General features: G+C 40.1%; 1 protein-coding gene across 4 annotated transcripts in view; it reads right to left on the minus strand.

Moving 5' to 3' along the window:
- Positions 1–24,853, minus strand: part of CDKL5 (cyclin dependent kinase like 5) — a 122,521-nt gene extending 97,668 nt beyond the window's left edge. For 2 of the 4 annotated variants that reach the window (XM_071555766.1, XM_071555501.1), the window contains exon 1: positions 24,781–24,853. The gene's annotated coding sequence lies outside the window, so the exon portion shown is untranslated. Of the gene's footprint in view, positions 1–22,820; positions 22,843–24,780 lie in introns of those variants that run through there. The other 2 variants (XM_071555595.1, XM_071555684.1) reach the window with 2 other exon arrangements.
- Between the last annotated feature and the right edge of the window lie 2,699 nt (positions 24,854–27,552).

The raw sequence follows: 27,552 nt of genomic DNA on the forward strand, positions 1-27,552 counted from the left end.
GTGTATATAGTGTGGAACTGGTGATGTCCTTCCTTTCAGGGACAAATAAAACTGACACTGCAAGATAAACAAAATACTCTGTTAAGTGTATATGCTTTTACCTTTAAAATAAAACAAAGTTCTTAAAATTAGCCTAAGGATTGCAAATCATAAAGAGCAGGCAGTGATCTTGAAAAAAAACAAAGAACAAAAAATCCCCACACCATTGCACAAACATTGACCCAGGATCTGGGCTTTTTGTTCAGATTTTTGTTGTTTGTGGGGTTTGGTTTTTTTAATTCTTTAAACTGCCTTCTGTCCTGCCACAATTTAAAGCCATATCAAGCAGCCCATATCAGCTACCCAAGCATTTCTTTCCTGCACAATATGGCTTCTTCAGAAGTTGCACTTAGTGGAATAAAACAGATTAGATCAAAAGAGCAATTCATGCAAAATCATGGACAAACTAGACTTTGCTAGATCTAATACAGAAGAGAGATCTGAAGTCAAGAACAGGTGAGTTGCTCCTGCTGGAATAGGAAAGACTGAAATAAAAAACTGCAACCACAAAAAGCTCGACAAGAGAAAAAAAAAAGAGGGAAAGAGAAAGAGCTACAAAATCAAATGCAATTACCAAGGAAAGTGTTTCAAATCCTACTTATGGGGTGGTGGAACCACTCCCTGCTGAAGTACTCCAATTCATTAGGTAGTGCATGGGTGTAATGTCTTTACCACAAAACTGAGATCAGCAAACTGATACAGACTTAAAACAGATGTGAAGGTAATTTAAGCTGAAGGCTGCCAGTTGCTTACTCAGTAAAGACATTTCCAGCATTACCTCAAGGGTGCAGAAACTTCATTAGTAAAACTGGCATTTTCTAGTATGGTAAAACTGGAATAAACCCCCTCAAAACGTAGCCCTTTATATCCATTTTTATTGCAGATTGTTGGGCTTTCTAAAATGTCTTACATGAATTTATTTTTCTGTCAAAAGAAAAATAAAACTCTGTAGCTTGAGAAGAAACATAAATATTGTTTTGTACTAAGCAGAGACTCGGCACATTCTCTCACCAGAGCTTTCAAAACTAATTTCTGGGTGATGGTATGTTGCCATTTCATGACCATGAAAAGAGTTAACAAATTCTGCTTCCTGAATTAATGCTGCAGATTAATATTAATAATTGGATTTATATATCTGCCAAGAAATTGTGATTCAGTGTTCATCCATGGTACTTATTTCTCTTAAGGCTTAGCATCACTCACTGTAGCAACATGATCAGCAGGGACCACATAAGAGTATTGCTACAGTAAATTAAGAAAGCAAAAGAAATGCTTAATTCTGACCACACATTTTCCTAATAAAATTTAGAACTTCTGCTTGTAATTATGTAATTTAAAGTTATCAGATTCAATTTTGGAACTACCTTTATGTTCCTGAGAAGAGGGAAATGTTACACAATCTTTTAAAGAACCATATTTGGGGCCAGCATCCACAGCAGTTAAGTAGTGTTTAAATATAGATCATGGAACCTGTTTTGCAGCTTAGTTAAATTTAAACTTGAAATGTAAGCCTTGGAGAAAAGCAAAAGATATTTGATCATCTATACCAGTTATCTACTGGCAATACTGTTTTCCTTGAATCCAGATTTCAGCAAAATCCTGAGTTCCATTTGCCTCTCAAACTGTTCTGCATCCCTCTTAGTTCCTGTCTCCTTGGGCCACTACAATTCAGCAGGCAAATCAGTTTGCATCAGAGCACATGAGGAGACTGGCACTAAGGCTGCATTCCATCCAGATTCTTCAGAATTCATATTTTTGTCTACACTGCTTTATCCTGAAAAAAAAAAATTGAGGGATCTCCGAATAATCACCTCCCTTTTTCAAAATAGCTACAAGTTGTCCCTCCCTAGCACGATGCACACCTCTAAAAACCAGTATATAAGAATAGTCAGTCACCTCAATGACTTTAGTACTGTACATACTCATTCTACAAGTCAAACTATAAACTTCTGAGAGAAGACATTAAGATCTCATTAACTTGGGCAGTTTTCATTATAAGAAAGCAAACCAGTGTTAAAAGGCTTACGTTTCTACCACAGGTGCTGAGCTTGTTGATATAGAACAATAACAATGAACTTTATATTACATATAATATTATTCACCACAGCAACTGTAGCACAGCCTCTCTTAAATCTAATTAATTGCTTTTATATAAAGTATTTTTATTGTATTAAATCTCCTTCCATATGATCCGGTTCCATATATCTTTAACTCCTACTTTAGGGATTAAACAAGAGAATATTACATGAGTAAATGGACATCTAAACAGGTTAATGAATGCTGCAGTCAGAATACCATGAGTCACTTCTTTCTGTACCAACAGCAACAACTGATAAACAGAGCACTGTTTCAATCTATGCTATCCCACAATAACAGTGATCACCTCAAATACACTGTGGTTTGTAGAAACAGACATACTGCCTTGCATGTCAGCCTCAGTAATTACAAGGAAGTTTCACTAACAGCATAAGAGGTCTTGGACCAATAGCTGTAGCTATAGGAGGACATCATCAAAAGATCTTCAGCTGAGTGTGAAGAATTTTTATGTTCCATTCATGCTACTTAGTTTGTGTGCATTTGGAGGTACAGTAGAAATGGCTGAGAAAGTCAACTGTTAAAAAAGGGTAATTTAGAAAACCTCACAATTCCAGCAGTGGCTGGAAAGCCCTTTCATATGAGGTAACACTTTCAGAAGGCTACAGAGGTTTCCTAGTTACCTGGCCGTGCTACACCAGCACCTGCAAACTCAGGATACTCCATAAGCTGAAACAGGAGCAACCAACAGTCAGCCAGTTTCACACTGGCAGAGTAACACTGGGGCTACTGTGCTCCCTCCCCTTGCCCTTTCAGTAACAGCAGAATGGTACTGGCAAGTCACAAAAAACCCAGAGAGAGTCAGATTAATGGGGTTCCCAAATTCCCCTTTTCTCCTAAGATCATAAATTGGGAAAAGACATTTCTTCCCTGTGTTTCACAACCCACCTGATCACCATGGTAATCTCACAAAAAATAACACTGCTTGTTCATGACTAGAATCTTCAGCAAGTCACACCTCTGGGACGAAAAACCAGCATGAAGAGCACCGTGCCAAGGACTCTCATTCACATTCACCATCATGATCAAATCAACAAGATTGTGATGTTCTTTTCATTTTGTCAACTCAGACGCTTAATCCACGGAAATAGAAAATAAACAGGAGATTACAATGAATTAGAGGGGAACTGCTTAAGAGATAATTAACCAACTGCAGGCTGAGCATGTATTCTTGAGGCTGGAAAGGATACAGTGAAGAGTGATCAGATTACAAGCTGCTGAGCAACATTGTTTATAACTTCATGTGCAACATCTGTGAACCTCACCCAAGGCTGAGGGAGAAAAAAACGGCTCCACGTTCTCCTCAGTTATCCAAAGCACTTGCACAGTCCAAGCAAAATTAGGAGGGTTTATCTCAAGTTGCAGAACAGAAACTTTCTTGTCCTTGACATTTGAAAACCAAATTGAGTATAGCAACCGGTTCACTGAAATAGAACACAGTATAGATGCAGATAACTTTTCAAGGTCATTTGAATAGAGTTACTGGATTGTGTGAAGTATTCATATACCGTCTTCATATGTATGATTAAATATCTTGAACTTTCATTTTTGAAAATACCTCTACTAAGTAAAGATCCAAAACACAATAATGAGATATTATTATTAAAAAAAAAACTGCTCTAAGAATCAAAACAGTCAAAGTTTTGAACCAAAACCCCAAGAGGCAGTTTGAATGATGCCTACGCAAGCCCACAGCTTGAGATGGTGCAACAGCAGCTTCAGGGATGCTCGAACATTCAGGGTGGCTTTATGAGCCCACAGGCACTGCTACTCTCCAATACCCTACATTAGGTTGCCAAGGACTTTGGAGACATGGCCAGAAGGGGATCTCACCAACAGAATAGAATCATAGAATTGATTGGGTTGGAAAAGACCTCTGAGATCATCGAGTCCAACCCTTGGTCCAACTCCACTCCATTTACCAGATCAAGGCACTCAGTGCCATGTCCAATCTGCGTTTAAAAATCTCTAGGGATGGGGAATCCACCACCTCTCTGGGCAGCCCATTCCAATGTCCGATTACTCTCTCTGGAAAGAATTTTTTTCTGATATCCAACTTAAATTTCCCCTGGCAGAGCTTGAGCCTGTGCCCCCTTGTCCTATTGCTGAGTGGCTGGGAGAAGAGAACAACCTCCACCTGGCTAGAACTTCCCTTCAGGGAGTTCTAGACAATGATGAGGTCACCTCTAAGCCTCCTCTTCTCCAGGCTAAACAACCTCAGCTCCCTCAGCCTCTCCCCACAGCACTTGTGCTCCAGTCCCTTCACCAGCCTCGTTGCTCTTCTCTGAACTTGCTCCAGCACCTCAATATCCTTTCTGAACTGAGGGACCCAGAACTGAACACAGTACTCAAGGTGTGGCCTCACCAACTCAGAGTACAGGGGAAGGATCACTTCCCTGGTCCTGCTGGCCACGCTATTTTTGATACAGGACAGGATCCCATTGGCCTTCTTGGCCACCTGGGCACACTGTTGGCTCATGTTGAGCTTCCTGTCAATTAGTACCCCCAGGTCCCTTTCTGCCTGGATGCTTTCCAGCCACTCTGTGCCCAGCCTGGAGCGCTGCAGGGGTTGTTGTGGCCAAAGTGCAGGACCCAGCACTTGGCCTTGTTGAACTTCATCCCATTGGAATCCAATCCCATTGAATATCTAAGTGTCTTTTTAGCACTGAGATATTCCTCTGCCCTGTGCACACTTCAAGGCAGTCAGTGGTTTTCTAAGCATTACGCCTTCTGTACATAGTGTATTGGGGTAACTCTTTATTGGGGTAATGTAGATTAGCTTAGCAGTGGTCGAGGAGGCAGAGACAGCTCAGGCTGCAGTGTCATCAGAAGGCTCACCGAAGAGAAAGGACTTGATTTTTAGTTACAGCTTCACTTTCATCTACTCCTGTATATAACATTCTAGTACACTATGGGTCAGCAGTTCACCTCACATACATGGAAAGATTCTACTGGTTACAAGGCATCCACAACCTACAGGTGCCTCTCTGTCCTTAAGGATGCATTCATCAATCACCTCAGATCTTAAGAAGTCCACACACACACTGTCACCCCCACAGTAGTGCCTTCAGATATGCCTAAATCAAAGCAGTTTTTAAACTTAGTTTTGCTAATCTTGGTTCAGATGACTGTTGTGCCAAAGGTGAATTGTGTGTTCTGTCTTTCAGCAAAAAGTGAAGTGCCTCCCTAATTTTCTAAACAAGTCTTTATAGCTTCCTAATAAAAAAAATTTTAAAAAAGAAAAAGGAAAAAGACATTAAATTAAATTAAGTAATTTTTATGTCCTGTAGCAGTTACTTTAGCAGACATTCAAAAACACCTGAGAATTTCAGGGATAGATCAGCAACTGCAACATTTGTTTTTAAATAGTTTCAATATCCATCACCAAAATGCTAATAAAACTAAGGCAATAGGTTATTCACTTAAAATTTCTATCAGAAGCCCCAGGTATGAAATTATTTCAGTGTGCTAACTTCCTATATTGGAAAAAGCAGCAGGAGCTGTGTCATCTTCCTTTGTGACCATAAAATGAAACAGATATACAAGATGAACTTAAACTTCCCTTGAAAATGCTGCATACAGCCTGAAATTACTTTACAAGACATTCTAGGTTACCCATGTTTGCCTCACCAGTGGATTATTCCTCATTTTGTGATTTTATTAGTATAGCAAATGACTTCTCGGCTACTTAAATTCTCTAATTTGTGTTGCAAAGAAAAGACTGTCAAGTCTAAAAAGCCATGACAGAACATTGTGGAGTATAACTAGGAGAACATGGTGATACAATGCTACAAAACCTCAGACCTACAAGCAGGACATTGATCAAACTTTGAACCAAACAGAAAAATGAGTCACCAACTCAGGTTCTCCGCAGGATTTCAGTTTTTTTTTAATTTCCCATGGAGATGCAGAACAGATGGGGAAAGTTTACTACTCAGAACATCAAAGAAGTGAATTGGTTTCAGTAAGAAGTTGCTGAAAAGGACCAGACTATGTATTTTCATTCCCACAAGAACAACAGGTTTTAGCCTTTTCATTGCTTGCTTAACCCTAAGCATATTTATGATTTCTCTGGAGTACACCAGTATACTAAGCAGTAGTAGTTCAAATTAGAAAGGATGGCCTCCTGTAATCACAGAAGAAAGACAGGCTTCTATTCTTCCTCCTACCTGCCACACTGAACAAGCTGAAACTCCAGGGAAAACTCTTGGTTTACAAGATCCCTTCTAATACACCTCTCCCATTTCAGCACATGGGGACAGCCAGCCCTGGCACTCAGTACACGGCCCTAAGAAAATGAATTTTAGGTTTCATAACTGATGCCTGCACTATCTATCTTTTTCAATTAGACTGACAAGGCACAATTCAAGGCTCCCAAATCACATCTACATAGCAAAGAACTGCTCAACAGCTCTTCCCCACAGATAGGCACTAGGGGAGGCAAAAGCCCAAGTAACATGTCCATTCATAGGCATCATGTGACTTTTATAACATCTGATATTACACCAAAAAACCAATATAAAACAGAAGAAAGAGACAATATTTGCAGTCCTTTTCTGAGGTTCAGAGTTTGAGTATAACTGAAAGTGTGAAACCATTGCTTCTGGCCTGCTTAAGGCTCTTCCATCAGGATGATTTAATCCATCATAATGAGTTAAAAAGGCTCTCCCTTTCTCAGAGTTCCTGAGGTTTTCAGGAGCCTCAAATCCTTCCACTCTGTTCAGAAAATGTGATCTACTGATGACACCTAAATACTGACAGACAGGCTGGTGTTAAGAGGAATTATTTGAGTGCACCATGGTCCCAATACAGCATCATGCAAGAGCAGGTAGAGGCACCAGTAGAAACCTCCTCACCTGATCATCTTCACACGATTTATGAATCTCTCCAAAACAAATTGCTTTAGTCCATGGAGTTTCATAAACTGATTTGTAGCAGACTGGGGCAGTTGATCCCAGCAGTCTTAAAATCTATTAGCCTTAACTTGTGGTTAAAAAAATATAGCTCTACAGAACAGAATAAGCTAAAAAACAAACTGTCTTAGCTAATCAAGAGTCACAACAGTTAATCAAAAAAGACTGAATAATATTTGAGCCATATGTTCAGAATATTTTTTTTCTAAAAATGTCACATTCATTACTAAAAGACCACAAAGCATGTACTTATTTCAAGGGCCTAAAGTAGGTACACATCCACAGAAAAGGTTAGGATCCCAGAGAAAGTAACAAAGGGCTAAAGGATTTTTCACCTACATTAGCTCACAAGAAACACAGCACAATTAAGTATTCCATGTCTAAACTAGTAATAGTCATGCTACCCTGTCTTCAGATTCCTTTCACTGAGTATTGAAAATAGTCCTAAGTGGTATCTGTCTAAAAGAACACAGGAACCTAGAAATTTCAAAAATTATTAAGTTATAGCTGTAGTCACATCTTATCTGTGTTTTCATGACTTCACCTAGTCAGGAGTGATTATTCTCATCTCACCAGTCAGTGCCATTAAGTGCAGCAATCTAGTTGTGCTGATGAACTTGAACTTTAACTACAAAAAGGGAGCTGAAGAGGGCAGGAAGAGAAGGGAAAATAGCACGCTTATTGCATTTATATTTGAAGGTATACTAAGTAAGTTTGCTGATAATACAAAATTGGGAGGAATTGTTGACTCCACTGAAGGCAGAGAGATCTTACAGAGACATCTGAACAAATTAGAGGGCTGGGCAATCAACAACCATCTGAAGTTTAACAAGGGCAAGTTCCGGATTCTGCACATGGAATGGGGCACCCCTGGACATATGTACAGAGTGGGGAATGAGAAGATGTGGAAAGGGACCTGGGGGTCCTGGTTGATGGCAAGCTGAATATGAGTCAGCAGTGCCCTGGCAGCCAGGAGGGCCAACCATGTCCTGGGGGCATCAGGCACAGCATCACCAGCCAGTTGAGAGAGGGGATTGTCCCACTCTGCTCTGCACTGGGGCAACCTCACCTTGAATGTTGTGTGCAGTTTTGGGTACCACAATGTAAGAAAGATACTGAGCTATCAGAGAGTGTCTGAAGGGGGGCAACGAAGCTGGTGAAGAGCCTTGAGGGGAAGCTGCATGAGGAGCAGCTGAGGGCACTTGGTCTGTTCAGCCTGGAGAAGAAGAGACTGAGGGAACACCTCACTGCAGTTACAACTTCCTCGTGAGGGGAAGAGGAGGGACAAACACTGATCTCTTCTCTGTGGTGACCAGTGACAGGACTCAAGGAAATGGCCTGAGGTTGTATCAGAGGAGACTCAGATTGGATATCAGGAAAAGATGGTTGGGCACTGGAACAGGCTCCCCAGGGAAGTGGTCACAGCACCAAGTCTGACAGAGTTGGAGAAGCCTTTGGACAACACTCTCAGGCACATGGTGAGACTCTTGAGGTGTCCTGTGCAGGGACAAAAGTTGGATTCAACCCTTGTGGGTCCCTTTATGATTCTAAGAATTCCCTGTCTTCTTCCCAGTTGTTCCAAAATTCAACAGATTCCAATATTGTGAAATTCTCATCTAAGTTTATTAACAGAAACAGAACAACCCTTATCTGCTTATGTCTTTGAAGAATTTATTTGCCCTTTTGGTTTTTTGCAGGTTTGTACCTTCCAAAACCCAGTACTTTTGACTATTTGTTTTGAAATACAGTACTGTAATACTGATCTAATAGTTATTAAATGTAAAATCCCATTTACATAAGGAATCCTGACCACTAACAGTACACAGCAAGTTTTATTTCTCTTTCTCTCTCCATTTTTTTAATACATTCAGAAATAGAATGGAAACTGAATAGAGTGTTCTCAGTACTTAAAGAAGTTTAGATTATTTCATTAATTCAACTCAACACATTGAGTTGTAATTATTTTTTTTAATTTTTCTTTTTGGAAATACAGTTTCATATTTAGAAATTGTAGGCAAAACATATGAAAGTCTTCCTTCTTATTTCTGGTTTAAAAAGCGTTTATTTAATGCTTTTAATGATAGAAAAACATAGAACAATATTGAGCTACCACTCAATATTTTCTGGTCTCTCTCGATGTATTTCCATTGATTAGTGCACAAACATGTGACTATTAACACTATTCACCACCAAAGAAAAAGAAAGAGCTGATCCCAAATAACACCTTGTATCTGCCATAAATATGCAGCGTGAACAAGTATTACACAGACTCAGTTGTAGAAAAACATAGACAAAGCACTAATACTGAAGACACCGCCACATGATCTTATGCTGCAAAACAAACCCTATAGGCAGCAACTGTGAAATTTTATTCTCAGGCAAGTAATAGAAAGTAAGAGCTCATATGTGTATGAGTTCCACTAATAAAATACACCTTTATAAAAATCAATAAACCTCCAAGACTGCTGATCGTAATCTCATTAATTCCACCATATATTAAGTTGTTAGACACAGTGAACTGCAGCAGAATAACAACAGAGCTTCCATACGCAGAAGATGACTAAGAAAGTAGAATTTCCTACACCTCCTACCCACCAGTAAGTGGGGTCAATTTTACATATAGGTATCAGACTTGTAGAGGTGCATGATTTCTTGTGTGTTCCCCTCTTTCAGACTACCTAATAAATGCATTATTGTCTCAAACAAAACAAGAAAATGAGTATCAGCTTTTTCAGATAATTTGGGATAGATACCTTGCATCATTCTGTATTTTCTGGGACAGTTGACAGGAAATAATACTTTGGGGAATAGTTCTAGTTCAGTATTTCATTTTATTACTGCCACCATTATTGATAAGCTATCACAGACACATCTTTCAACAAAAATAGTATGGCTAGAGTTTTTTATTCTTCAAAATTGGACTGTGTATTACAAATATTTATAGTTAACTGTTTAAACACCATAGAAATAAAAGACAATAAACTAATTAGTTTCAGTCCTTTTGTTTTAGTTCCATTGATAAAACATAGTTTACCAAAATTTTCAAAAGATGCTTTCTTAATATGTCAGTTGAAGAGCTTCAAATCCCTACTTGGGAAAGAAAAGACAAAGCCAGAAAAACTAAAAACCCACTTAGCAAACAAAAGACTTCTCAAAAGACTTCTCCTCTTCCGATCATCTTACTTTTAAAACCACATGCATAGTATTTCTATATCATACAAGTGGACTATTTGTGAGAACATAGTTCTATTTAAGAATAATAAAAAAAACCCCACCAGGTAGGCGCCACTTCAGAGTGACATAGAACTTCAAACTTCAGAGAAACAGAAAAGGACTGATTTGTGTTTATACTTGTTTTTCCTCCAGCAAAAATTAACATAAATGCAGTGCAGACTGACTTTTTTTCCTATTTCCATTTGACACAGCACACAACTGGCATTTAACCATGAAGTTCTTACATGCTAAAAATCCATAGAAGTGTTGATCTTGATATTTCACCAGGAGTTTTTTCCAACCACGACCTTTTTTCCCTAATTAACTGCAACATTTGCACAAGTTCCCCCTGAAGAATATCAGAACTCTAGAAGCCTACCAAACAGAATAACCCACACTGGAAAATCCAAGAAACTGAGATTAAGATGTTTGTAACACAAGAGTGGAAGAGCAGACCTCATTAAAGGTGTATTTCCCGCTTTTGAAAAAGCAAATTTGCTGCTGTTTCTGAATTACAGTATTTGTAAAATGTGTTTACAGATGTACTACAGCAAAACACCTCCCTCTCCTCCCCCAGTCTCACAATGCTTCAATACTTCCCCTCTTGGGACTTCCACATTCTATCACCTCATTCATCAATTATTGCTATTTATTTGCTTTAATTTTACAAGAATACAACTGAACTGCAAAGCTAGAAATGTAAAGTTTGTGTAATTATGACTTAATTACTATCAGGCCTTTAGTCTGCAAGAGAAAAATATTATTGAGATTACAGTGGGGTTTTGTGTCCCAGTTAGAACAACAAATGGTTTGTGCAGTTGAATAACTTTCATTTCTTTAAGAGAAATGGACAAAACAGTGAAGAACATATTACTGGAACTGGTAGGGAGAAATTACAATTATCACTGAGTAAAAGAGCACACTTGAGTTTAATATCTTAAAGGCAGCCTACAACCCAGGGAGAGTTTTTAGGTTTAGTTTCTATACAGCAATTCCAAATGCTGAGCCAAGAACTCTACAATTCAAAAGGAGTAAATTAAGGAGTTCCAAACAACTTCCTGAACACAGAGATATGAGCAAGGGCACTGAGGTGTGCTCAGAACATCCCACTTCGTGTCACTGACAGAGCTGCAAAATCTATCTAAAATGTCTTCTCAGTATATCCACCAGCAAAACTCATTTCCACTTAAGCTCTGCCTTCTGGTACAAGTAAAATAGATGAAGACTTTTACTCTTCCCATCCTCCAGCTCTGATTCCATTCAGTTGTGCCTCTACTGCAAGAAATACATACTACAGTACAGGGATGGCTTATAGTGCTACCATATAATTAGGGAGAATTATGTTGTTTATTTTGTAAAAGGGCTACTTGATGATTATACTCTTTAACTAAGAGAATCATTACAAATAAGTGCCAAAGAAAACAATGACCACTTTTTTACCTTAAAATTGTATAAACAACATATGAATAGTGGGGAAAGAACAAAGGCACTGCTCTGAGCAGAGCCAAACAATCAAGGTGAAAATGACACAGCAAGTTCAGATACAGGTCAGAATGTTCACAGTTTCTACCACGAGGCACAGGCATGCTACAGACTTCTGTTTTCTCAAATTTTGCTCCAGTTTGTATTTCTCCACCTTGTTTCATAAATCTCTTAAAGGAGACATCCAAAAGAAGGCAATTAAATAGGCCCATTCATGGAACTTCAGGTCAGGCTCAGCACAACTCGTTTCACAGCATAGATTTTTATTTTTTCCTCTGTTTGTAAATTCAATATATTTCATTTACTCCACTTAATAACTTTGAACAACTGGTCACAGTCATTTATACCACAGTACACAATGCTTTTTTACCTAAACTCCTTGAAGGCAGGAAGGAAATTTATTATGTCCCATAATTTTAGCAGACCCTTAAACAAAAAGCTGAGACTACTTGCTTGCAAAAACTGCCTCTCAAAAGTGCTGATAGAAAGGAGACAGCTTTCATCATATAACAAATGCAGGTAAGTAACTCTTAATTACCCGAGAGTTTAACTAATCTGTTTCATACTCCCCAAGGACCAAGTGCTGTTTTTACCTAATCCCTCTGTTGTGAAAGGGAAGAGTCAATAAGGACTCATGTTAAAGTGTTTAGATATTAATTCAGGTATGCCCTGCCCACAGTATTTCAGAAGCCCAGTAATGAATCAAAAGAACTGTTAGTCAATGGCTGCACCCTAGAACTCTTACTCACCTGGAATTTAGTTCAGTTGCCACCCTGACTTATACTGCACTTTTTTGTAGCACTCCATTTACAGCACTGGCACATGTACAGTGTTCTCTCCCTCCACTACTGACATCTGAACTTGAAATCAATTTGGAAACATTTTCTATGTTTCTCCTTCAGGAGGATTACATTTCTCTCAGGTACTGCACTGCAACTGATCAACTCTTGCCTTCCTTTTTTTTTTTTAGATTACTTTGAGCTGTTTCTCCTCTGTCAATGATTTGGTTTTGCTATTAATTAAGTGGCAGTATTATTTTCCTTCAGATGGAATTATTAGAAAGCATCTTAATGAGTTATAATAAAAGTGATAAAACATAACATACATTACTTTGTATTGCTATGGAACCTTGTTCAAAAGAGAATGTCTATTTGTCTTCGTGTAATCAGAGAAAATGGAAAAAAACTTATGAAACTGAAGGAGTTATTAGGAACAAAATACAGTTTGTGCATATTCCAGAAGACTACTTTATTGAAAACTATATAAAGACACTTCCCTTCATATTTCAGTAACCCACATACCTTTTTGGATAATTTGCCTTCAGTTCAAGTATTTCAGAGGCACATTTAAAGGACAAAAATTTCAATATAATCTGTGGCCTTTGTACAAGCACTTTCAGTTTTCTAAAAAAAATAATAATCAGGAGAACATAAGCTGTTAGCATGGTTCTATATTCTCCATTTCTTAAATACTCCATGAAGGCATTCTGTAATTTAAAATATAACAGTTTAATAGTTTTATTTATAACAAAACTGTAGAGCATTAATGGTATATTTTGTACATTTTTGTACTCATAGAGTCAACCCTAAAGTACATATCAGAGGAAATCCTCTGGTCTACAAATACTGAGGTGCTCAGCATCAATTACTCTTCTACCACTGGCCCTACAGAACCCAAACATCAGTACACACCAGGCTACAGTAACACATCTGTGCTTTTGCCTGCAAAATGTAACTAGGCAAAAGGAGCTTCATGACAGTGTTATCCCATGTTCAAAACAATCTCAGCTTTTGTTATTTTCCTTCCAGATTCAAACTTCAGGTTAAATCATACCATGATGGCACTTCTGCTGTGGTATCATGCTGAAAATCTGTTCTGTGTAACTACCAGGCATCTGCAGGCATTAAGCAATTCACATCACGTTCAAATTTATTTCTGATTTACAGCAGAGAAACTTTACCACCACAATCTGCCATATGTAATTTAATCTGTCCTGCAGTCCCTCAGTAAAATGGCAAAGTCTATTAGACAAGGAAAAGAAGTTCAGAAAAAATTACCATGCATCCCACAAATGTAATGGATTCTCAAGGTCCATTTTAATCTTTATATATCATTGCACCTGAAATAAAACCCAATTATTTCAGCTTCACAGGTGGACTGGATTTTCATCCCGAGAGATATGAATGAGCCATGAAATGACAAAAAATATGCAAATTAACAATGCACAAATATATATGCTACATACGGAGCTGTCAAATCCCACACTTTAAATATCAAACTGAATCTGCAGCTCCCCAATGCACGAAATATCCTCTCTATGATCACACGGCCCAGCAAAAGGCTGGGTCTCCAATGTCAAGGCTCCACAGAACACGAAAAACCTGTAAATATGTTCAACAGAATCATCTCACTTTCATCCCTGTTTCCATTCCACTACCACAACCCAGCTTCCACTATTTCATTCTCACACTGTGTATGCAAAGTCAGCCTCAAGGATAGGAAAGACGTCATGTTTTCCTTTCTAGTTATTAGTTACAGCAGGTGGAAGAAACTGGACGGGATCATTTATTTGCACACCAACTTCCATAAGCATAAATTAGGTTGGGGGTCCTATCACACAGCTCTGACCCTCGAGATCACACCATATAAAACACATCCTCCTTCTCATGCAAGACATGCCCTACACCATCACCCTTGTACATTAATGCTACAAGTCGCTCCCCAAATTTGGGGGTATGAATGTCTTTGGAGACTAAACGTGCACAGGACTTGGCAATTTGCACATTTTGGTGGGAAATGATCTGTTGTAACCATGGCTGTACTTCACAAGTTACAAGGAGACCTAAAATAAAACTCATAAAAATATCAGGAAGTGAGCAAGAAAACAAAGAAAAGTTCCAAAATAGTTTGATAGTCACAAAGTAAAAGTTACAACTATTACTAATAAATTGCTTAAAAATGTGAGATATTAAAAAGGTGTAAGAACTAGTCCTTTTAAAAAACACCCACTGATTTAAAATGGGAAAGTAAATTTACTAGTGTAAAACTGTTTATTTATTTTTTCTATAGTTGACCAATCTCTTCTCATTGAAGCTTTGTGTAGACCAATTCTTTAAGGACAGCATGCCTCCTCTTTGTTAATTTGTTTGAAAAGCAGCAAGATAACAAGCTTGATCTGCCTCCCATTTTCAGTGAAATAGCCAACAATAGCTCAAATGTTATTTTAAGTGACTATAACTGGAACAGTCAAACAAAAGGTCACCCATTTTACTGATGTGGAAAAATACAGGATGGGCCTCCTAGATTCCCAAGGCTATTCAGCACTTTGTATGATCAAAGCAGAGCAGACTTTGACCTTAATACAAGTATCTTCCTATCTACCCTATCCATACATATTATTTGCAACACAATTTTAGTCACTGTATTTTAGGGTGACTTATATAAACGAGTTTGATTTACTCCAGAAGAAACAAACAACTCCTAGCACCCAAGCTTAGAGTTAAAACAATCTTAAGTTTCAAATATATTAATTACAAATATACATGGATTTTTTTTCTGTGAGTTACATCACATAATATTATTGAGTCACCAGAAGCAACTGAAAAACAACTACATTAATAGGCATAAGGCCACATCTTGGTTTTTTGTTTTTCTGTCAAATATGTTGTTCACCCACAGAGCTTTAGGCAACTAAAATGTCAATGGGTATAGAATTTACAGAAATAATGATCTCCAAACGACAGGAATAGATATTTGGTTACGAAAAGCACAATAATGGTTCACCTGAAAATACTGTTTTGTTACTATTGTCGTGGGCATCCCACACTGTCACCTTCATACCAAAATCTGGTTTTATTTATAGTGACAGTACAGCTTCAAAAGAGTCAAGGAACACATTTGTGTTGAAATTAGAGAATTCTTAAATCCTAAGCTGAAAAAAAAAAACATTTCAGCCCTCCAAATTTTTTAAAGGAATATTTCAACAATTCCAATTTGATTAGCATCTCTTTTCTCTCAAAACCCCCTTCTTTCTAAATACAAGGTTCTATGTTTGAGGTTCTTCCTGGCTGGATGACAGCCTTTTTCCCTTATCAAGCCTGTATTTCTGTCACTGACTTTACAGTATATGCATGAGCCCTTACCCACGTACATCAGATGACGTTTCCTGTGCTACCTATTCTTTCTTCCTCTTTCTAATAGGTCTCATCTGAGCAGTACTTTCCCCAATTCCTTTAAAGACAGGATATCCTTTAAAGTCATGTCACACTGTCAGACAGGTCTCCCACAGTAACTCTGGATTCCATGACAATACCCTTAGTTCCTACCTAGAATAACATCCCTAAATTATTGTCCATGCCATGCCTCCCACCATGCACACTGCAATAACCTACTGCCTCAGCCTCTCGACTCTCCTGCTTTCCATGCTACCCGCCCTTTGCACCATCCATGCACCAAATGCCATGATGGTTATCACTACAGGCCAACCACAGAAACACAGACCAGAGGTCCCCCTGTTCTTTGCCCAGTCTCTAACCACCTGCCTGTTTCTGTCAGACCTGTACAGCATGCAACAGGGCTGGAGAACACTGCCCCTCTGCCAAAGTCAATCAGGAATTAGGCAAGCAGTTCAGAGTTACTGGCAGGGTGGGAGGACAGGCTAATGGACAGATGGATGGGCAGATGGGACAATTGCATAAGCAACCTTCCCTCAAACTAAAATAAAACTTTGAAGTCCCACCTGTTCCACAAAGCATTTCATCAGCAGTAGCCACTCCCCACTTCAAGGTTTTCTATTTTATGAAGTAGTAGCTTCAGTCTATGGACTTCCCAGATCAACACATTACTGACTGTACATCACGATGTACAGCTACTGCACTCCATAAATAACTGTCTTTAAACACAAGCTGTACCCAAACAAGATTTCACAGTTAAGTAGAAAAAGAATGGTTGCATAAAAAATTATAATGGCATGTAATTTAAAACATCCTTCACAATAATAATGCCAGCAAGGAAAGAAGAAAACACAAGGATTATTTTCGGGGGGGGGGGGGGTGTTGGCTTTTGGGGGGAAAGGGGGGATGGTTTTGGGGTTTGTTTTGTTTTTAAAGAAATAAAAAAATGTAGAGAAGTAAAAATAAAGACTAGTACCAATTAAAGGAACTGCAAAGGCGTCTTGCATCTCAACAGCCGAAGACTGTGTGAAGGGATAGAGAAGAAGCTGTGCTAGATGAACAGATGGATCAGGAAAGTGTGAAGAGGTCCATAAGGTAGACTCAAGTTTTTAAAGCATGAAACTTCTGAAGTAAGCACAGACTCATTGTAGGTGTTTCCATAAAAGGATTAGTTAAGGTGAGGGGGGTTGGAGGTTTCTTGAGCTTTTTTATTTGAAAGCTTATAGACATAGGTAAATAACAGCATACCATGTGTAAATACATGTCTGGAGTGGTGGATCTGGGGATACTCCATCCTTGTCCGACATGCAAGGCAAGGAAGGCTCGAAGCATTTTTGCAGAGGTTAAGCAAAGAAGCAGATGGCAACATTGTGGATGTGGTAGATTAAAAGTAGAAACAAAAATGCAGGGAGATGACAGTCAAAAGGAGGCAAAAAACCACACCTGCTCCCACCAAAGATATTTGCTTCCTTCTATTTGTAATTCTCTTTTCAAGTGCTCAAAAGAACATAATGCAACAGTGTCATTAAGATGAGTTGAGCAGGGAAGTGTGTGTGTTCCCTGGAAAAAGAATATTTCAGTTTTCCACAACTTCTTCCTACTGACATTTTAGGAATAAACATACTTCTAGCAAAATACTGCTTTTGAGCAGGAGGTCTCACCAGAAAACCTTTTAAGGGCCCTCTTCTGTCCCTCATGTCAATTAGCACTTAAAAATACTCTATGCAATCCTACTTAAAAAGAGCAATAAAAAGTTGGAGAGGGGTATTCTGTATTTATTAGTAGATTGGCCTCATTTCAGTACACACCCATCTTGCAACAACAAAGGTTATAATTAAAAGAAATGTATGTTATGAGGGTCACATCTACTGTCACTGCTATTACAGTTGCTTATTCTTTAACTAATAAACAGCTTTCACTGTTGAATAACCCATAAGCAAAATACACAATTTTTGATCTTAAATGTATATAACATTAAAAGCAAACTTATGCCCATCTCTTGTTTTGCATCTTGAAAGTAGATTCTAACAACACAGAAAACACTTAAGGGCTGCCAGCATGCCTACCAACTGTTTTGAATGACATGAATTTGAAACAACAATTAAGATGTGAGGTTAAAAACAACTTCAATATACTATATGAGGTGCTGTATGATTTGACAGCTTTAAGATTTCTTCACCTCTGAAGGGGGTCACAAAGTCAGGTGGGCTCCAATCCTGAATACACTTCTCTGTAAGGAATGCAACTGAAGTTAAACATGTGCTTAACTTATCACATGTGCACAAATACTTGCAGAGAAGGCTTAAGTGACTCCAGGAAATAAACAAAATGTTGCTAAGTGTTCAAAATAAAAAACAGAAAACTTTTGCTGCAATTTGTTTTTAGCTACTGTAAAGTTTTACTGAACACAGCAGGTGAACAGGAATTTAGAACAAGTGTAATAGGTCTGACAAGAAGAGCTTTAAGAAGAGCTGATCATGACATGTCCCCACCTTCCATGCACCACAGTCTTGCTAATAATATTTAAGAGCCAAAAAAAAAACCCCAAAACAAACAAAAATTGCAAAAAACAAAACAAACAAGCAAACAAACAAAGAAACAACTCCACAACTACCATCTTGGAAAAAGCAGAACAATCCAACTACACTACACTTATTCATGGAAAATGTCTCTGACAAACCTGCAATTAACACGATATGTTGCAGCAGGCAAGACACATTTACCAGCCATACTGAAATCTGTTGTAAGAGCCAGCAGAGGTAATATCCAAATCCCTACAACAAACTTTTGAAGTTTATCTACTACAGCACTCCTATCAAAACACAGTTTCCTCTTCACCATCACCTAGAAATGTTGTCCAGATGAAGAGGAGAGAAAAAGTACCACCAAGCATAATGAGTCCCCAACACTCTGGGCACAGTGGACCTTCTGCCCAACCTACACCAGCAGTGCTGATGCATTCTTAGGCAAATACAGGGAGTTTGTGAGAAGTGAATTACACAAAAAGTACACAAAAAATAAATATGGCCTTCTTTAAGATTAGGAAATGTAGCAGCAAGTAGAAAGCCTATGAACACATATTTACTGTGCTCTCAAGTTTAATCCAAAAGTTTCTGTGCTATAAAGATGAATATATACAAGTACAAAGTCCCACTTGCTAGTACAAAGCTTAAAAAGCTGGCAGTTGTGTTGCAGCCATGAAATCAGACTGTTTTAACAAGTTAAAATATCACCCAGACTATCACATGCAGGCCAAACAGAAGGATCTACGTTTTGTAAGCCAAAGAGGGTGAAAAGACTGAAAAGCACTGAACTGATCTACATTCAAGTAGCTATTGACTTACTTCACATGTAAGTGGGATTTTACAGCTGAGGAGTTGCTCACTTCACAAGCACCAACTAAACTCACTCGAAGTAAACCAAAGACACTGACAAACTCCAGGTGCTTCAACACCAGACAGCTACCCCAGATAACTATCAATTTAGTAGGTACTTTAAAAAACCCATTTCAGGATCACAAGTTCTATGACTCTGATGATGAGATCAGCCAAAACACAGTTCTACAAAGAAATCATTATAAGTGTAAATCATTTCTGCAAATTCACTAAGAAATGTAGGGTTCCTACAGTACAGGATGACTTTTAAACACCACTGACACCTTATCAAGAAGAAAAGAGGAGACAAGGTGAAAAAAAAGTTTTGTTTTCATATTCAAGCTCCAAGAAAAATTTTTTGATAGTTAATAGTTGAATACATACTTTATTCTACTGAACCTTGTAGTCACATCCTCCCCTTTCAGCTGAATGAACCAGTGTTACCATTAATATCAGCACCACTACAGTCATCTCTAAGAAAAGATTAACAGAGACAGTGATACAATTCACCAAAACAATGGAGCTCTATGTGGCTGGCATAATGAAGATTCAGTGAAGAATTGATTCACACTGGTTTTTTTCAGAATAATTTTGTTATTTGGTTTGGAGGCTTTCCTTCTTGTTTTTTTTTTTTGTTTTTTTTTTTAACTGCCAGGCAAGTATTTCTTGTCAATGCCACCCACAGTAAGATTATATTATTTTTCCAAACTAAGGGTCAGTGCTAAATTAAGTTATCCTATCATTACAATTAAGTCAACTACAGGATTAATTTTCAATACATTAACAGGCAATTCCAACACGAGAAGGTTCAACAGGATTGTATTAGGAATTCAAATTTGAAGCCAAGCTGGAATACACAAATGTCTCTACTGAAGTGATGTTGAAAAATAAATCTAATTGCACTAAAACTAGAATTAAGAGCTTCTGGAGATCCAGACACTTCAGTATCACAGATACGTATCACAGAAAGTCATCATACAATAAATACATCTATTCCATATGCATTTTCCTTATTTTGGGACAGAGCAATACATTATTTTTACTCCACATTAGCTAAACATAACTTATATTTCTAATTTCACATAAACAGAGAAGCAGAACACAACTAACTTTGGAGCTCACACATTCATTTCTGAAAGTTATTTTGCCTAAAGGAAACAGGCGTGCAAGTTCTCTGAAAACCAGCCTATACCAATGAAATGCTCACTGTTCCTCCAGAGAAGGGAGGAAAAAAATACATGCAATATTTCTATAGCAACATAATTTAAGAGATGGAACACCTTTTAAATTTATTTTGTTCTCTTGTTGTGAGTTAGTCAAGATACTTAACACAACTATTTCTGCTATGCTAAAATATCTTATTTAACAGAGCAGCAAAGAAATAGATTACCATATTCTAGTTTTTAAAAAAATATTTTTAAAAGCTGAATACAATAGCATTGTGAACATTCAGAAGTGTAACATTTTTTCCTTCATCCACATTTAATATTATGAAACTGCACAAACTCAGCAAGAGAGTTAATGTTGTAACACTGACTTCCTCAGTTTACTTATGTATTAGTACTTGTTTTAATTTATACTATGAAATTAGTTCTTGCTGCTTCTGATGTAGAAAGCTGGTATAACCATTCACAAAACAAATTCCATCTAAGTACTGAAATGTTATAGTTAGAACACAGAATTTGGAACCAAGAAATAAACTCTAATATTCACTACATCAGGTACAGTCTTTAGTGATAGCAAGTCACTGATAATTCTCACATTAGAAGTAACATGAGAATACTGATGTTCTGAGGTAAAAATCAAGATAAAAATACAGAGTCATTAGGTTTAGGTAATGAGTACTACTAATATTCTTTTAAAATTCTCAAATAGAAATTAGGACAAATATAAGGCATTGTTCCTTTTATATGATGAGCACATAGTTCACAATTACTTCATTTATCCTCCATGTCTACATTTTCAGGGCCATTCTCTCTCATTGTTTCATGACCTGTGTTCATACTTTATGCAGAATAAGCATATAAGCACAAGAAAATTGTCATAAAGGAGAACTCATATCTTATCCAGAGCTTAAATAGTACCTATGAAAACTGTTGGCTATTTTTTTTCTGTCCAGATTTCTACTGCTGAGTGTTATGTGTTTGAGAGAGACTGAAAGCCAACATGTGAACAGTTTTCAAGAGTTTCCATATATAGTCAGTATTATAAACAGCTATTTTTATAACAGCACTGAATTGACTTTTCATTATATAGAGAGAGGGTGTTTTCTGCATACAGAAATTATTCTGTTATTCTACCTTGTACTTGCAAGTCTTAGCTCTCCTCCCACTCACACGGTCCTGCTCTAGTTCCAGTAGAAAAAGCCACTGCTGGTGTCAAACCACACTGGCACTACAGCTCATAGAATACCAGGTTGGAAAGGGCTCAAGCAAAAAGCACAATCTAGACAAGGTGGCCCAGCATGTTGTCCAGCCCTGCCTTGCAAGTGTCCAATGTTGGGGAATCCATCAGTTTCCTGGGAAAATTATTCCAGTGGCTGACTGTTCTCATAGTGAAAAATCTTCCTCTTGTGTCCCGTAATATCCCCAGGAATAACTTGTACCCATCACCCCTTATCTTTTTCATGGGGATTCCTTGTAAAAGGGAGTCTCCATGTTCTTTGCAGCCACCTTTTAAATACTGGAACATGATGGTAATTAGATCAGTGCCCCAATAACAGTTTCTACCCAACTAGCCCCAAACTCTATTCTATGAAGAGGTCTCTCTATAGTGACCATAGCGCTTTTTACATTTTCCTTTAGCTGCTTCACTAGTAAAGAAGGCTCATGACATTGATATTCTCAAGGGTTTTGTTAGGAACACAGACCTACAGGAAGCATTTCAGTACTTAAATCTTAAAGTGTATTTCCCCCCAATTATTAAACTAAATTGATAGGATCTCTGAAAACATTAAAATGGATCTGCAATTTTTTTGTTTCAACACCAAGTTTTGAAAACTAAGGTAGAGCATATCAGCTGCAACACTATCAGGTTTGTTATGACTCTCATTTTAAAGTCAGAAGACACAAATCAAATCAAATTTCTAGTTTCAACTTCCATAAAATTTAAATCTAAAACACTGAAAAAAGATTTTAACATAAACCAACTATGGATTATATATCGGATTCATTAAAATTGTTAACACAGTTAAAAAACAGGCATAGTGCAAATATCTATTACATGTGTATCTTTGACCAATGATAACTGCTTTTTAACCACAGGTCTAAGCAGTGGCTGAAATTAATTCATAAGATCTAGTTCCAAAATATGGTATAGCATCTGCTACTTGCAGTCCTTGATTTCTACACCTTTAGATTTCTCCCTGTTCCTATAAAATATGATCTTTCATGCATTGTAATTTATCATCCAGTTCTTCTACATGCTAGAAAAATCTAAGGAGCTAAATGCAGGCAACAAAGATTTTGACACAATGTTGACTTACTTCCCTAAATACTACAGTTTTAGGTAAATACTGACAAACAAGGCCATACTCCTGAGTGTTATTCAATGCAGATGCTTCTTGAGGCAGAGCTCTCTCCTTGATGAACATCTTGCCAGAAGTACAATGAGGGAGATTTTCCTTCCTGTTGCCAAATGAGCAAAATGAGAGGAATTTTAAACACCCACACAACCAGAGGTAGTATTTAATTCTGTACAATAGAAGAGGCCAATACCTCTATTGTTCAATCAACCTACTAAAAATGGCACTTAGTGTTTCTATTTTACACAAGTATATTTTATAAAAAGCTTCCCTTTTTTATTCCAACTGCAGATCTCTCTGCACACGCATGCACTAAGATAAGAACACTCTTCCAAGTTCATGTTTTTTTCAGGCAAACCCAACAATTACCTGAAGCGTTAAAATTTAACACACACTGAAATATGGGGAAAAAATAGTTAAGTGTATACATAGTAAAATTCAGTGGGAATTATAGATTGTATTAGCCCAGGGGGCCATTATGAACTGGCAACATACAAATTGATCACTCATTACAATGGAAGCTCGCGGTGCTCAACACCCCTCTGAAAAGCAGCAGAGAGGCATGAGGACAACAAAAGAAACTAAGAGGGCAATTTTAAACTTCTCTCCTGCAATACTGCAGAACCCGATGGCCATTCGTGGTCTGCGTTTATCAGTATGCCAATGAATTTTCGCGGGTCTTCTCTGTTGTACATTCTCTTAGCGCCTATTTGAGACGTTCCAAAGCTTTGCTAAATAAATGTGTATTTGCAATAAACGACTCTCCCAGATACGACTGTGACTAATGTGTTACCACCTTGACAAGTCTGCTGAGTACCAGACGGGGAACAGCTTCCGTCCCCAGGGCACAGCACAGAGGAATATGCACGATCATTACTAATTTCACTATGGCAGTTTCAGGCTGTTGCTGCCTCAGACATCCACCTGCCGCAGCCATGGTCGGCAGCGCACGATGCAGACAGGAGGAGGATCTCCGAGAGCAAGGCTGGAGTAGTTCAGCAACAGCAACAGCGCGCAGAGCCCTCACATACAGAAAGAGAATGGAACAGGAGCTGAGCTTATCGCTCTTCCAGCTGTACAAGAGGCATTGCTGCAGACACACCAAACCCTGCTTGACAAAAAATCCTTTTCCCTTCCGTATGCTCCAAGGACAGCACCCGAGTTTTCCCTGCTCACCGACCAATACAAAAGATGAAGGTTGAAAGCAGAAGCAAGGAATACCCCAGCAACGGGAATCCCGGCATCCCTCATCTTCCTAGCGGCTCGAGGTGAGGAACAGCCTTCCCTCCTGGGTGTTGTCCCCTCCGATGCTCTCCATCACCACCTGCCTACCTTGGAACAACTAGTGCGTTTTCTCGCAGCTGGCACCGACAACGCACAAGCCCAGCAACAGGACGGCTGATTAAAACACAAACCGGAAAAAAAAGGAAAAAAACCCAGAGAAACACTCCCTCCCCCAAATCATAATAACCTAAAGAGCATCTTTTAAAATAAGTCATCAGTCCTTCCAGCCAGGCGGGAGAGCGTATCGGGGAGGAACAGGGGAGAGCTGGCGCAAGACAAGGCGCTGGGGCGGAATCCCGGGGGCAGAACCTCCGCCCCGGAGCACCCCATGGAACCCCCGTCGGGACCGCGGAGGGGCCGCGCCCGCGGCTCTGGCCCTGCCGGGAAGGGCGACAGCAGAGCCGCCACCAGATCCCGCCGGGCGCCGCCGCCTCGGCCCGGCCGCCCGGGCGCAACTGGGCTGGGAGCGCAGCGGGGCGCGGACACCCACCGGCCCCGGCGGAACCGGAGAGGGCGGCGGCGGGAGAAGCGCAGCTGGCCAGGGAGGAGCAGGGACGGACACGGAGCCGAAGGAAGGGGGCGAGGCGCGGGGCTGCCCCGCCGCAGCGGCAAGAGCCCGGCAGCAGGGCAGTGACAGGTGAGGGCGGCGGAGGGCACGGAGTGACCTCCCGGCGCAGCTCCCCTACCTGCGCTCCGGCGCTGCCGCTGCTCTCGGTGCGCCCAGCGGCACCTCCCCACTCGCTGCAGCCGCCGCCCCCTCGCTCCGCGCTCCGCTCCCCGCCCGCCACCGCCGCCCCTCCCCACGCCGCTCCGCCCGCCCTGCCGGCCCGCCGCCGTCTTCGACCGTCCCTCTCCGCTCCGCCCGCGCCGCTCCGTCCGCCCCGCCCCGCCGCCGGGCCCGCCCCCCGCGCTGGCGTCTGCCGCCGCCAATAGCAGAGGAGAGAGCCTGCCCCAGGCCACGCCCACTCCCCACAAAACCAGTAGGGAGCCGGCTCCGACCCTTCGCCCCGCCCTCGGCACCGCCCGGGACTGGCCGGTCGGGCTGAGCCGCAGCTGCTGCGGGGCGGGCACGGGGGCCGGGGCCGGGGCCGGGGCCGGGGCCGGGGCCGGGGCCGGGGCCGGGGCCGGGGCCGGGCGAGGACTGTGCCGCGGCCGGGCAGGGACAGGGACACGGATAGGGCGGGGGTCGGGCCGGGGCCCGGCGGGGACAGGGTCTGAGAGACGAGGGGACATCCCCGCAGGTGGAGGGGCTGGGGTTTGCCCCCGGCAACTGAGCACGGCCCGGCCGTGAGGGGATGTGCCCCTCCCTGACAGGGAGGGGGCTGCTCATGCGGGGGATTCCGCGGAACCGTTGGGCGCTCTCTTTTTATTATTTTTTGGCATGGAGAGCGGTCCCGCCCCCGGCACGCGGGGCCGTTTGTCACCGAGAGCGGAGGGAGGCGGGAGAGGCGCCGTGGGAGCCGCCGCTGCTGCTCTCGCTCGATGGGTGCAGGGAAGGACAGCGGGGATGTCAAAATTCAATGTCTCTCTTTTTTTTTCCTCCAGACCAGCTCCTGACACGGTGCAAATCCCTCTTGCCCTCCAACATTTATCTTTTTTTTTTTTTTTTTTTTCACAAAACCACGCTCTGGCCTTGCAGATTCTGTTGCTGGCGTCTGTAAGGTTTTCACCTTTGAGCTTTGCTCACACAAATTAAAATTGCACCTTGAAACTAAAGCCACTTTCAGGCAAATGTCGAATATCTGATGCACCACGGCAAAGTGTAGTTCTGCAAGTTATGGGTGCTTGAACTCGGCTCCCATTTTCTTGATATGCTTCAATGGTTATTTAAATTAGGAAAGCATCCCACTGGACATAACGTGCCACAGAACTCAGCAATGGTTGAGTATTGCTAATCTAACACTGACCAAAAGTACATTTTTTCTGTATGGATGTGAACCTTAAAAAAAATCTGCACAGACAGATAATAGAATTTAAAGCACTGCAGTGCATAAAAATCAGGCATCTCATTTTCATTTGTTGTTCCACACAGACTGTTTCATGAGCCTTGGGGCACTGAAGTGTTTTACTTTGGATCAGGGATGCACTTCAGAAGTAACTTCTGTCATGGTCTCTGGTAACAGTGCTGTAATTCAGACTGTGGAGTGGTGCTGGAGTGCATGAAGTAGATCCCTTTTGTATGAAGCTAAACTAATGCGTTCCAGCCACAAATGGGCACTGGGTGGGACTCAAACTGAACTAGTCAAACAGTAGGAATCCTTGAACTGTGTTCACCTTGAAGATCAGGCTTTCAGCACCAACTGGTGCACTCTACAGGTCCTCTGTTAGACCTTGGTGCTTGTCAGTGCAGTTGAAGATTTGGAGCTTTGTAGTTCAGAAGGAAGGTCCCAGAGGGTTTCTAATGCAACATCTGAAAGACCTGATTCATGGTTCACAGCAGGCAGTCAAACTGATGCTTAGAAACTTTGATGCTTGTAAGTCTGCCAAAACTCCCAGTTTGTGTATGGATCTTCCCATATTCTGTCAGGAGTGCATCACATCATCCATAGCTAGAAGGATAACTTGAACTGAAATTCAAGATGTGATGCTGTTTTTTAAAGGATAAAAAAATGTGCTACCAGTGTTACTATTTCAGATATTGTCAACAGTTTTGTGGTCCCTAATTATCTCCCTATACCTGCAGCTGGTTCCAGGACAGAAGGCAGTGGTGCTGCAAGTTAAAAATTAGAATAAATGGCTGGGTAATGCTTTAATGCTTAAAAATAACTTCTGATAACATATGCTAGCAATTAAGGCAATTTTTTTCTATCAGTATATCTTGTCATTTTAATATGAGGCCAGATTGTAAGTGATGTAGCACATGTTGAATTTTTGTGAGAAGGCACATACACAACCACTGTGGTGGCAAAATCAGAGCTGAGAGATTTCTCGTTATAACATACACAAAATAAATTTCCTTTTCCTACCATTCTTCTCACAGGTAAGTAGTTTCATGTACTAACATGACACAGTTACTCTTTTTGCTGAGATCTGTCTTTTGGAAGGGCTGTGTGAGAGAAATTTGTTACTTGGTAGATAAGATAAAATGCTTTGTTAAAAACTTTTAATCTTGAGCTTTGCTTTACTAAGGAGAGTAGATCGTAATTTTACATCCCTGAAATCAAATATCATAGCTCACTTGTCTTCTGGGTTACTTCTGTGTGCATCCTAATATTTTTTGTCCTCACCTTGTGGTTTTGAAAGAAATGTTAGAATACAACAGATTTTTATTTACTGTGTCTAAAAGTTTAGGGCTAATTTTACTCAACTATAAAGATGGAATTTTCGAATGTGAAGCCTTCAAATCAGGCACTGATGTGGAGGCCAGGTCATTTTTTTCTGATACATCATGGTCTGTAACAGAGATTTTTTTCTTTTTTGGAAGGCTAGACTAGACTCCATCAAGTCACTGAAAACAA

This window comes from Pithys albifrons, chromosome 1 (genome assembly GCF_047495875.1).
Source record: "Pithys albifrons albifrons isolate INPA30051 chromosome 1, PitAlb_v1, whole genome shotgun sequence".
NCBI lineage: Eukaryota > Metazoa > Chordata > Aves > Passeriformes > Thamnophilidae > Pithys > Pithys albifrons.